The following is a 13,531-nucleotide window of genomic DNA, read 5'->3' on the forward strand; positions in this document are numbered from 1 at the left end:
CCTCTTAAAGTCCACTGCACGTTGTCACAGAGCCTCAGTCCGATCAGAGCAAGCAGCAAAGATCAAAGGAGGGGGGGGGGTGTAACCCAAAAAAACCCAACTCCTACCCAAGAAAAGGTAATACTGGGATTGGGTTTTTTTGGGTTTTTTTGGGTTTTTTAAACAAAATTTAAACAAAATTCTAGCCATTTCATTAATTGTATTGAATGTGAATTATTTCCCACTGAGTCTTACCTACGTGTTGTTCTCATGTCTTAACTTAATAGATAGTTTACATAGTATATAAGTGTGTTTATATTGATAGTATGTTATCACGATAGCAAACAGGATGTCTCGTTCATCGAGATATAATCCATATGAATGCACAAAGTGGAAATGTGCCAAACGTGGCAAATGTGTTCTCCTGTCATGAAAGGAGGCTATGACGAAGGTCAAGGGCAAGTCAAAGCACATGACTTAAATTACTTGACTTAAGGCGGCTTCAGAGTCCGAGTCTCGATGATGTGTCTCCAAAGCTTTCTGTCCGCCATAAGCTCCTTAATCTCCCCAGTGTTCTTGAGTCCAGTGTCACTTATTAGGTTATCGACGAAGGTGAGCGGTGGTCTACCCCTCCCTAGGTTCCCAAAGGAGAAGTTGGTGTGCTCATGCTGCCAGGTCATCATGTCGCTGGATGTGCCCAGCCAACCTCATTCTTCTGGCCTGTATCTTCGAAATAACTCTTGGGAGTGATCCAAAGACCTCCTTGTTGGTGCGATGTCCTCTCCAGTCCACGTTTAGGGCCATCCGAAGCATTCTACTGTAACATCCGTCTATTCTTTTCTTCAAAGATTCTGTTATTGTCCACGTTTTCGTTCCATACAGGAAGATTGATTCAACCGTAGCTTGAACAGACGGATCTTTCAATCTCGGCGCAAATTGGACCACCATATAGCCTACATTTTGTGGTAGGCAGCCCATGCCTTGGCCTTGCGTAACCTAAAGTCGTGCTCCGTTGTACTAAAATCCTCAACTTCTTTTAAGGCATGTCCGTCCTTAGAAATTATTGTGTGTGGCTCCTCTCCTACTAAATTAACTGTAAGATGCTTGGTTTTAGACAAAAAAAGATTTCATGCCTCCTCATCAGATGAGGCTTCTGTAGGACTGTAGCATGTGATGACAGTGAGCCTGGGCTTTCCATTAAGAGACATGGTGAGGATCCTTGCGCTGTAAGATTTTATAACTTTATAAGACTTATAGCCTCATATGCTGTCCTCGTCAAGATGATTCCTACTCTCCCATTAGAAGCGCCAGCTGCGTTTCTCCACGCAGATGATATCACTGGATGAATCCCTTTGTTCATCTTTTCTATTCTGGTATTCTCAGCAATCAGCATGCACTACCCGATGTTCGATTCTTGCAGGCCAAGGATGTGCAGCTTGCTTCGAGAAAATAGTTCTGCAAGTTCGATGCGTTTGTGCTGTTCTCTGGCTGTTCTTATGTTAAATGTGCTAACCTTAGCAGTCCTTTTACATGATACAATACAATTGATGTTCATATGTTTTTAATGTTTTCTTGTTTGACTTTCTGTAAAAATAGGTTGTCGTGATGTGGAGACCGAGTCATCAGCTTCTGTAATAGCAGCGTAATTACCCCGGCAACCACTTCCACTAGAAAAATAAGGGGCTTTAACCCTTAAGCTGTTGATAAACTTCATCTTGACTTTTCAGTTGGCTCACAATCCTGTGCAGTCCCCTGCATATTGGCAGTGGATTGTGTTCTTAACTCTTGCGCCACTAAAAGGTTAAGGGCATCCGCTTGAACAATAGCCATCTTTAACTCTCACCATAATATCTTGGGTATCTTGAGCATGTAATTGCACGAACATATGCTATACAAGACAAATGTGACACTTCCTTTTTCTACCCAACAGCATCAGTTGTAATCCTTACCCAATCGTCACCTGCTCCAGTGTGGGACTTTCCGATTTTATCCCAAAGCATAAGGAGGTTAGAGTGAGAACAGTGCTACACTTTAGCGGGGACTAACCCTTCCCCTGACTACCTCGTTACCCGGTACCCCGGGCATAGGGAGCCGTATCCTGACTACCAGAGTGTGGTCCAGTCTAGCTGGGTCATAGTAGACTAGGTTGAACAGGGTAACAGCCAACACCTCTTTAGCTACTGTGCAATCCACAGTAAAGATTTACGAGTCTCAAAGCCTCTTGTAGACCAAGAGTTAAGGAGTCAATAGATCAAATTATTTAACTTCCGGGGCTCAATGTCTCCCGTCGATCGTCCTGCCTTTAGCCTGGACCCCCTGTCCAGTATCCAGTCTTCAGCACGCGGAGGTAGTGGCTTTCATCATGCTGTCCGATAAGTGTCTGGAAGAGGGCACCAGCAGGATACCCCTTTTCAAAGTTCTGGGAGCCTCACATCAGACCAGGGCTTCCACCCAGCTTCTATCCAGCGGTGACGCCTTGGGCCACCTAAGCTTCACACAACCATTGAAAGACCACCTGCCTACTTGTAAAAATTTTGACGATGTGATTATTACAGTCGAGGGTCTGATGCTGTACATTCTCAGTGTAACAGCTGACAACAGTTATCAACACTTTATGCCCTGGCTGTTTACATCCGATGCCTGCGAGCAAACTTTATGCTTTCCTGCGCATAGGCCTCCATGCAGGCATTAGAACTAATCTGTGTTCTAAGGATATGTTGGTTGGCATGGGCAAATCAAACCGTTCGCGTTCCCTCGAGCTTGATGCACTCGGCAAAAGTTTGATCCCTGTAATAGTTGCCCACCCTCGCAACAAGCTTGTTATACCGCATCCGAAAGCAGAAACCATTTAGAGGTAAAGATACTTCAATCCCAAGATTGTTACAAGCTATGAAGAAGGGAGTCTCAAGGGGTAGATAACTCCTTCAAGAACACTATAGCTTTGAAGGAGGGCTTTCCAACCATCTTCTGACGGAACAGAGAGTGACGAAGCGGAAACAGATGATGAAGAAGAGGAAGTGGAGGATATTGACTCATCAGAGGAATGGGCGAAAATAGTAACTGTGTATGGTGATGCTCTGCATCATGATACGGCTGTTGAGGTTTGCCTCAATGGAGGGCGAGATCGAATGCCATCCCAGTCAAGATTTTAGCGACTCCAGGGCCATAAACAAGCGAAGATATCACTTAATATCACATGTGATCACGCAGCTGATGGTAACTGCGAGATTCTTTCAGTTGGAGATAGAGCATGGTTTCTCGTTAAGCGGATGATCAGGAAAACGGAAACAGAGATCGTGAAGGTGAGAAGAAAGGCTTTATTCCTCTCGTACCGGTTGCGGTCAGGGTTGGGGTCATCAGTGAGTTGCGTCCCTACTAACTCAATTTTCCATGGCCATCGAAGTGAGCATTACATTTGGCTGATATCATATCTGGATGGCCAACTTCTTCTGAGCACATCAGTGAATAAAATACTGCTTTTGGGTGATATTTATGCGATAATATCTATTGTGATGTTGTAGTGATGAACCACAACAGTGATGTTGTACTGATAATTGTTTTGCTAGGTGCCTACATGATTTTATTTCCTTCAAATGAAAAATTTGTAAAAAACCCAAAAAAACCCAACTCCTACCCTGAAAAAGGTAATACTGGGATTGGGTTTTTTTGGGTTACACCCCCCCCAAGGAGACTTTTCCTCCAATGTCAAACAGATAAATTTCGACAGAAAACTTCTAGCAGACCTCGGATGATTTAGGAAAGTAAACATACTTGCAATCTGTAAGACAAGTGACTCTACAGGAACTAGCAAGAGGCAGAGAAAGTGAAGAAGATTCGACGACCGAAGCCTAGCAGATAAAATAATAGCCGATGAATTTGATACGACATCATAAAATACTGGAGTCCACAAAGGAGCATGTCCTACTTTTCAGCCGCTCCTCAATCGACAGATCCTCTTGATGGCTTGCAGACATCACGTCCTTGAGGCGGATCTTGTAAGAGGATCTGCCTCTAAGCAACTGTTCGGTGACACAACATCACTTGAAGTAACCCTTTTTAAGATCATGAAGACCTCCTGGGAAGATCTCAATCTGCAGAACATCGTCTTTCCCGATATCCCTACTTGCTACAGGAACGGAAGATCTTCTATCCTTCATTACTCAAATCCGTCAACTCAACAACCAGCCCAGGAGAATAAAAGGAATTACTAGAGCTAAACTTATCCATGGAGAAAGCATAGAGATGAAGAAAGGATGCGTCTTCCAGATACAAAGACCTGGAGCTGACCACCATGTCAGATGGATGGCTAAGTCCATATACATTATGAAAATGATTCTACTTCACTAGATACCACTTCACTGGACGAAGAAGAGAGACGTGCAGAAGATGGCTCACGTTGTTGTCTTCGTTTACTTAAGAGCTTGGTTCAACGCTCCTTTCCTTGAATCTGCAGCCTCCGCCGACACCCGTTTGTTACACTTACAGAGTCTTCAGAAGTACAAGAGTGTGGACAGAGTATTAGCCATCATCACGACAGTCCTCAAGACATACCTTTAGAGCGAAGAAATCTCCTTGCAGCAAGAATAGGCCAACAAACTCTTGAAGCAATTCAAGTTGGAACTTGAAAACTTGTGTTCGGTTGTTAATGTTATTGAGCTTTATGAACGTCAAATAAGCCTAATTGATGAAAAATTATTCTGATATGTTTTGGTTTTATGACCAGGGGTTATGACAAATATATAATAAGGATGTTGGTCTAGTTTCTCGTACGGGTTTTCAACATACGCTTTAGTCCTACACTCTAGTTTGGGGTTGGATTTTAAATAGTCACTTGAAGTACGTGTTAAAGTATCCTACGTGTTGGTCGAGTGTTGAGTGATTAAACATCTTGATCGCATGTTTATTGTTTACTGTTTAGTGTAGACCTTGTTCAGTAGAAACTCAGTACGGTGGTCCGCGGTAAATTTCATTCTTTATTATACGAAAATGCATGACCTGCATGAGGTATGTTACCTGGGGACCGCAGGCTATAATGTTCCGCCGAATAGAGATTCGGCGGAATGACAGACTAAGCGCCGCCCAGTAAGAGGTATGATAATACTGGGTTTCGAAATCTTTTCAATATCTATTCGATTGAGTCTTATTACCTGGGGACCCCGTTTCAAATTCTCATAAACGTATCAATTGAATATATTTACTAAAACTCAAGTCTCATATTAAAGTATTAATATGACAACTGTGTTTAAGAACACAAAGCCAGGCCATAGCACTCCCGTCAATCTATTTGTCATGTCAATAGTTTACTGTTTACGAATGAGTCCATCATGTACTGTTCTCTTTGATGTATGTAATCAAATTATTAGATTATTAAAGTTAACATTTTGTGAAATGTCAATCACTTTATTATATTTACCTCAACCTGTAGACCTCTGGCTTTTAACACAATTGATATACCATATATAATATATGGTGGAATTACATCGGTCGCGTTTTTGTGTGGAATGCTAGGCGAGTTGTTATGTGATCATATTCATTAATTAATAATAGTTATATAATCATGAAACCTTTGATCCGTCAAAGTTCGGAATTGCAATTGACCAAAGGACATGAGGAGAACCTTCATGAAGTATCACGCTACTGCACCTAGAACTTACATTTCTCTTGTTGCCACTGTCACGTACTTCTTCAAAAACGTATGAACGGTCTTCAGATATGAGATTATTACATTACAAAACATATATTTTGCGCGCTCAGCATTCCACGCGCAAAAACGCGCCCGTTTAGAGAGACTTGCGCGTATTAGAGGGTTCAGTCTCACCAGGCTATGTTAATGAACATAATAGCCTGGGGTCCTCAGGTAAGGAAATTTCGGTCGTATAGTTCACTATATTTTTTATCGAAAGCCTCAAATTTTTCATCTACAGAATCATAGTTATTAACCAAGTTCCAGTCTACCGCAGAAATGTCGTTCTCGAACTTTTGGATACTGTCATCGTTTATTAACATAACATAACATAACATTATAAATAATGCCTCTCTGGGCATCTCAAAAAGAAATTAATAGAAAATGAACACTTTACGTTTGAAACCATATAATTACAAACTTTTAAAAAATTTAACTAAATACCTTTGATATTAACCTTCTTCCTCTTAGCTACCAATGGATTCTCTTTCATATAACTTACATAACTATTCCTATTAGACACAGACACATCTATCCTATCAAAGATGTCATATGAAAGTTCCCAGTGATGACCAAGCTTATTAGCTCGATATCCATGAAGCCGAAAGGCATCTAATCCCCTCTTGAAACCAGTAACTGACTCACTAGCTTTCACAAGTGGTGGTAGACTGTTCCAATAGCGCAAGACCCTTTGGGCAAAGAAATCAGTCTCATTTGTGGTTGAATCTATGAGTCTTTGATCTAGCAGCAACGGTCCTACCAGAACGACCAAATAAATCGGAACCATAACCCACAAAGCCTTCCTGGATCTTGAACATCTCAATGAGATCTCCACGAACCCTGCGTTCAAGCAGGGTTGTGAGGTTCAGCTTATCCAGTCTCTCTCTGTAAGTCATGAGTCCCAATCCATCAATCATACGGGTGAACGATCTCTGAACACCTTCCAATTCAAGAATCAGTGACCAGTTTCCATGCCTAGCCATTGGAGCCCATGCCTGTGAACAATACTCTATATGAGGCTTTACTAAAGACTTATACAAGCCCAGCATAACGCTTGTTTCCCTCGATATAATATTTCTTGTAAGCCAGGCAATGGTACTATTAGCTTTAGCAATGCACTTTCTCACATGACCCTCAAAGTTGAAACTGGTGTTAAAGACAACTCCAAGGTCCTTCTCGCTTTCAACACATCTCAAAGGCACACCACCAAACAAGTACTGATTCTTAGGATTACAAGAACCAATTTGCATGACCATACACTTATCTACATTAAAATTTAAACACCAACGAGACTCCCAAAGTTCTAGCAACTTCAAATCAGCTGTTGGATTAATAAAAGGATTAACAATCATTTTAACATCATCAGCAAAAAGTTTGATGATAGCTTTGATCCCTTCTGGAAGATCATTTACAAATAAAAGAAAGAGCAATGGTCCCAAAACACTGCCTTGGGGCACTCCTGAAAGTATATACTTAATCTCAGAAAATGCATCTCCTACTTTAACTTTCATAGACCTCCCTACTAAAAAGTTTTCTAAAATACCAATTATCTCCTCAGGAACACCAATATTTCTTAATTTAACTAATAAACGGTGGTGTGGTACACTATCAAAGGCCTTAGAGAAATCAAAGTATAATATATCAGCACAGCCACCTTCAGCCAGCAAGTCATTGACAGCGTCAATAGACTCCAATAGGTTAGATAAGCATGACCGACCCTTCATGAAGCCGTGCTGCGTGCTACTAAGCACCTGTTCAACACCGTCGAGAATATACTCCCTAAGAAGCTTCTCATAGGCTTTGCACAGTATACAAGTCAGTGACACAGGCCTGTAATTATTAGGACTATGTACTGACCCCTTTTTGTGCAAGGCCACAACAGTGGCAGTTTTCCATACCTCAGGAATATACTGCTCAGAAGCACAGGCACTAAACAGCAACACAACCGCATCCACAAAGGAACTGTTCTCACTTAAATACCTCAGGAGTCTAGGATGAACACCATCAGGACCCATAGCTTTACTAATATCTAGTGATCCCAAAATCTTGGCAACACTTTCAGGGTGCACCATAAACTTACTCCAGAAGTAATCATTATTACATTCTGTATAACAATTTTGAGGCAGAGGGCCAAAAGGTTCAGGTTTAAAAACTGACTGGAAAAAATCAGCTAACACTTCTGCAGTTTCAGAAGGAGACTTGGTCTCAGAACCATCATCTGTTTTGAGTCTTTCTACAGATTTTCTTAAAACACTTTTAGATTTAAGGTAATTAAAAAGAGGTTTACAATTTAACTTAAACAATTTAGTCACTTTATTCTCATATTTGATCTTTGCCTTAATCTCAGCGTTCTGGTACATCCGCTGCTCGTACTCAGCTGCGTTAAACATCACCATCGTAGGATCCTCGTCAAAATCCTTCCATGCCCGGTCCTTGCACTTTCTTTTCCTAACCAGACTAGAGCAATCCCAGGGTAACCTCTGTAAGATCTCCCCACCTTTAGTTGTTTTAAGGTGGGTGGTTGGAACACGATCTGAAATGATACTAAGTTTTTGGTGTAATTCTTCCCACATTTCTTCGACCTGAAGATCTTCTCTAGAGTACCCCCAGCTGATGTCTGATGACTGTGTGTTAACAAAGTCCTGATCCACCTTATACCAGCTTTTCTTCTTAGATGTAAGGAACTCGACATTGTTTTTGACTTTCAGCTCGACCAGTAGTGATACATGATCGCTTTTACCCAGAGGAGCAAGGATATCAACATTGTTTACAAAACAATCATTATTGCAGAAGACCTGATCAAGTAAGGAGCATTGAGTTGTATCACCAACCTTCCTGACGCGTGTTGAAGACCCAGTGACATACCACTTCAAACCTTTCCTGGTAAAGACATTCAAGAATTCTGATTCCATCAGCAACCTTCTGTCACATGAGTTTGGTGGGCGCTCGACTAAACTTTTGTCCCAGTTAACATGAGGTAGGTTCACATCGCCAACTATCACCAACTCTTCATCCGCATTAACTGGTAAACGTTCAAGAGCACCTAACAGGCCAGCATTGTCCTTCATATCAACAAGTGAAGTAGACCGATACAGACAAACAACATTGAACCTAACAGAGTTGATTACAATATTTACCGCAAGTGATTCAAGACCAGTAAACCAATCCAATCTTTCTACCCTCAACGCTTTGTGGACAAAGATAGCAGATCCCCCAAAACGTGTATCATTAGGTCTGTCTGCACGAAAGAGGTTGAAATTAGGAATAGACACTTCAGCGTCAACAATATCTGAATTTAGCCAGGACTCTGTCACACAAATGATCTGAACGTCGTGAGTCTCTGACAAAACCATGAGTTCCGTCATCTTATTGTACAGGGAATTAGCATTAGTGTACAGCATCCTGATACCCTGTGATTCCTTCACGCAACTCGCTACTCGTTTTTTGACTTCACAGCATTCTGGACAACATCTTTATTATCCGCCTGCTCTACATTTGTTACAGGAGCCACATCAGTTGGCAGTTCCTCTTTGGGTGGTTTGTCAGCAGTTGCTTTCGTCCTCTTATCAGTTTCCAGTTTAGCATTGCGTGTGTTCCACCGGATATCTCGATCCGCCTTGATCAAGTCAGGATTTATCCATACATCATCACTTTTCTTTTTTCCATGATAGGCAAACCCGCGTCCATGGTTGTGTGTGTAAGTAGCTAACTCTTCACTCTTTAGCTTCGCAATGACCATTCTTCCCCTGTACTTTGAACGGTTGACGTTGCCAAATACACCTATTCTCTTTGCTGATACAATGTCACTCTGGTTAAGATCTGTTGCATGTCGACAGATGATAGCCTTTAGTTGTTCCTGACTCTCATTTTCCTTATCTTCATCAGGTAAGTTTGACAGAACAATGTTATTCTCCCGCTTTTTCCTTTCCTGCATGTTAGCATCAATCTGTAGTGAGATGGTGGTTATTGCAGGGCCTGCTTTATTACTCGAGATCATCGTTTATTACTCGAGACATCGTTTATTACTGTCTAAGTCTTAAAGGATACTAGTTGTTATAAGATCAAGATTCACAGTGGTTACTATAGTTACCATGGTTACCATTAAAGGAGGTCCGGTAACGGTCTAAATCTCAAGGTACTATTCCTGGCTACAGTCTACTCCATCTTTCTCAGAATATACTTGATACTGCCATAGGCATAGTCAATATTTCTTCATTAAAAGTTTGAGAAAGGGTCTCTTCAACTGGAGAACTGACTTATTAATCCTAGCAGGTAATTAACTCTGGATCCTCATCACATTGATTCCATTCTAAATTCTAGCCATAAACAAAACAAACATTACTAGATAACTCCGTTTACAATAATTTGACATGTTCCAGTGTGAACGAGGCCTTCCCCGGACAAATCCTTAAATGCCAGTATTCTCTAGATGAAGTACGAACAGTATAATCTATCGGATAACGTATATTACGTGCTCTGATGATAATTTTAGTAAAATAATTAATAATTGCCAAAAGAATGACCGCTGACGAGACTCGAACCGGAGCCAACTGCTTGACGACTGCGCCCTAAACCATCGTGCTACAAAGGGCTTACCATAATTACAATATGTAACTATATATACTTTATACTTTATCCCTACCGTTTTATTACATTTTTGACTTTATTTACCTATCACTATACATATTTAATCTTAAATTATCATTTTAGTGGAACTATGTAAAAGGGGATCGTTGCTAGCACCGAAACTGTTTTAACCCTGCCTTAGTCAGTTGAAAGTCTGAAAGCATATGTTCCGTTTGACGGGCACAAAGAAGCACTACTAGCAATTGTGTCCTTTACCCTCCTACATAATTTGAACATTTTTGTGGCTAACTCATTGAACAACATCTGAATTAAAATGTGTCTAGTATTAAAAGATTCAGTAAGTAATTTTTTCATGTACGCTGTACACTGTAGTTTATAGTTAGTAAATCAAATCAAACTTTTTCGATCAGCCGCGCGCTGAACCAGTGTTGCACTAGGTAAAAATTGTGTATATTTTGTTCATTTTTGAGTGTAAATTAATTTATTAATTTATCACAAATTATTTTATTATAATATAACCACTTATGTGAAATGGTTATTTTGACTTTAAATATTTGAACTAAATATGAATTGATTGTGGGTATAAAATAAAATTTGTTTTACTAAAATTTGTTTTACTTGATTTGACCAAACTAATGCCTTTCATTGCTTTATAATATAATTCATAAAAATACGCACGTAAATTTTCGTTATTTATGGATCCAATAACAATGAAACAATAAGTTTTATTTTACATTCCTTTCATAAATAAAATAAGAGCTTAAACCACGAATTAGTTAACTAGAAGTAAACTTGAGGAAATATTCTTTAGTGGTTAATGGTAACTGTGTTCTCTCAGGTTGTATAACAGATAGAATTGGTGACCATGCTCCAACATTTGAATTCACTGACATCGAATTTGAGGCTGGTCCAAAAAGTGAAAACATGTCCAGTACTACGACTTCAGTAATGCCAACCTTAATAAATTCCTAACCCTACTGAACACTGAACTCTCAAAGCTCCACACTTCTCATGAATTCTCGGATTTTACTAAATTATTTGATCGTGTACTTGATGCAATATGCAAACTTGTAAAGCCAAAAACTACTAAACGGAATCCTATCAATAACCCATGGATAACAGATAGTATCTCAGCAGCCGTTGAAAAAAAAACATGAATTAAAAGATAACTGGATTACATCTAAAACTAAGGCAAACCCTGATGGAGACCATGTTCTCGAACAAACCTTCAAGGTATACCGAAGGATCCTCAAATCTGTAATTAACTCTGCAAAAAATACTTACTCTTGCAACCAAATCATAGAAAATAAGCACAACCGTAAAAAGACATGGCAGATCATTAATGAACTTAGAGGGAAGTGTAAAAAGACTATAAAACCCTCATTTATAATCGACAACAGAAAAATAACAGATAGAAGGGTTATTGCAAACGAGTTCAACAAATACTTTAACTCAATTGCCTCCACTCTAAATGAATCAATAGCTGACCTGCCTATACAGGCTTCTGAATTTTCAACATTTGAAGACTACCTCCTGCCATCCAACAATAACTCTATATTCCTATCTGACTGTTCACATACTGAGCTCATGGAAATAATTTCCAAGTTGGAAAATGGCAAATCTAGTGATATTCCGATCCGTATAATCAAAAAGTCAGCTCATTTAATCTGCCCTGTTTTAGCCCAACATTTCAACAAACTCATGATGAGCGGGGTATTTCCTGATGTTTTGAAAGTTGGGAAAGTTACTCCCATATTTAAGAAAGGAAACCAAGAGGATGTAGGAAACTACAGACCTGTCTCTACACTGCCTATATTTGGTAAGATATTTGAAAAAGTGATATACAGCCGTATCTACAGTTTCGCTCTGTCACAAAATATCCTTGATGAAAACCAATTTGGCTTCCGCAAGTCCCATTAACTACTCTGTTAGGATTATTGAAGATAGCATAAAAAAACGAAACCATGTTCTAGGAATATTTATAGATTTGAGTAAAGCATTTGATACAATCGACCATAGTACACTCCTAACAAAACTAGATAGGTAATGGTATGGAATAAGAGGCAATGCAAACTGTCTTTTTAAAAGCTACTTATCAAATAGAACACAGTATACAGAAGTCCTTAATGAAAAATCCGAAAACCTTATCATTAAATATGGAGTTCCACAAGGCTCTGTTTTGGGACCGCTCCTTTTTCTTCTATACATAAATGATATTGCCAATTCCTCGGATTTAGGAACTTTCATACTATTTGCTGACGACACCAACATTTTTATTGATGGAAAAACTGTAGAAGAAGCTTATGAGAAAGGCAACAAATTGCTAAGCTGTATAAAAAAGTATATGATCCTTAACAAACTTCACATGAACATGTCAAAGTGCTGTTATATGCATTTTAAACCAAAGGCTAGTAAACCAGTAGAATTGCCAGATTCGCTTCAACTCCATATTGATGGCTTTCCAATTAAAAAAACCAAAGCAACTAAGTTTCTTGGAGTTGTTATTGACGAACAGCTTTCCTGGGGGCCTCATATAACAGCACTTAAACGAAAGTTAAACTATGCCTCTGCCACCTTAAATAGAATTAGGGACTCTGTACCAAAGGAACTCCATAAAGACCTCTACCACACACTATTTGAATCCCACCTTACATATTGTATCTCAGTTTGGGGTGATGCAGCACTCTTTAGGACAGCAAGTATCTGGCTGTCTCAGAAGCACTGTGTACGGGTCCTCTTTGGTGATAAAGAGGCATACCTAAACAAGTTCCTTACATGTGCAAGAACAAGAGAGTTTGACAGCCAGGCACTTGACCACACATTCTTCCAACTAGAGCACTGTAAACCACTTTTCAAGCAACAAAACATCCTGGCTTTCAAAAATTTATATACATGTCACACATTTATGGAAGTTTTTAAAATACTAAAACTAAGGTGCCCAGCATCACTGCAACAGCATTATCAGTCATCTTCTAGAAAGGAAACCACTATCATTTCACAACTCCCATCTAATGACTTCATATCAAGATCCACCAAAATTTGGAACACAATTGCACCTAAACTTAAGCTCTTTGACTACTCCTACAAGATTAGCGTTGCTAAAAGTCGCCTGAAAATGGCACTACTAAAGCTGCAACATGCTTATAATGATTCGGCATGGACCACAATTACAAGCGATTATGACATAATGCAGCTGTCATTTGAAAACAATCCCCTTCATCAAATTTAATCCAATGATCTCGGCCCACAGGCTCCTCCTCCTATTAAACAATTTTGATTTTG

The sequence above is a fragment of the Bolinopsis microptera genome, chromosome 8 (genome assembly GCF_026151205.1).
Source record: "Bolinopsis microptera isolate Bmic1 chromosome 8, MBARI_Bmic_1.0, whole genome shotgun sequence".
Taxonomy (NCBI): Eukaryota; Metazoa; Ctenophora; class Tentaculata; order Lobata; family Bolinopsidae; genus Bolinopsis; species Bolinopsis microptera.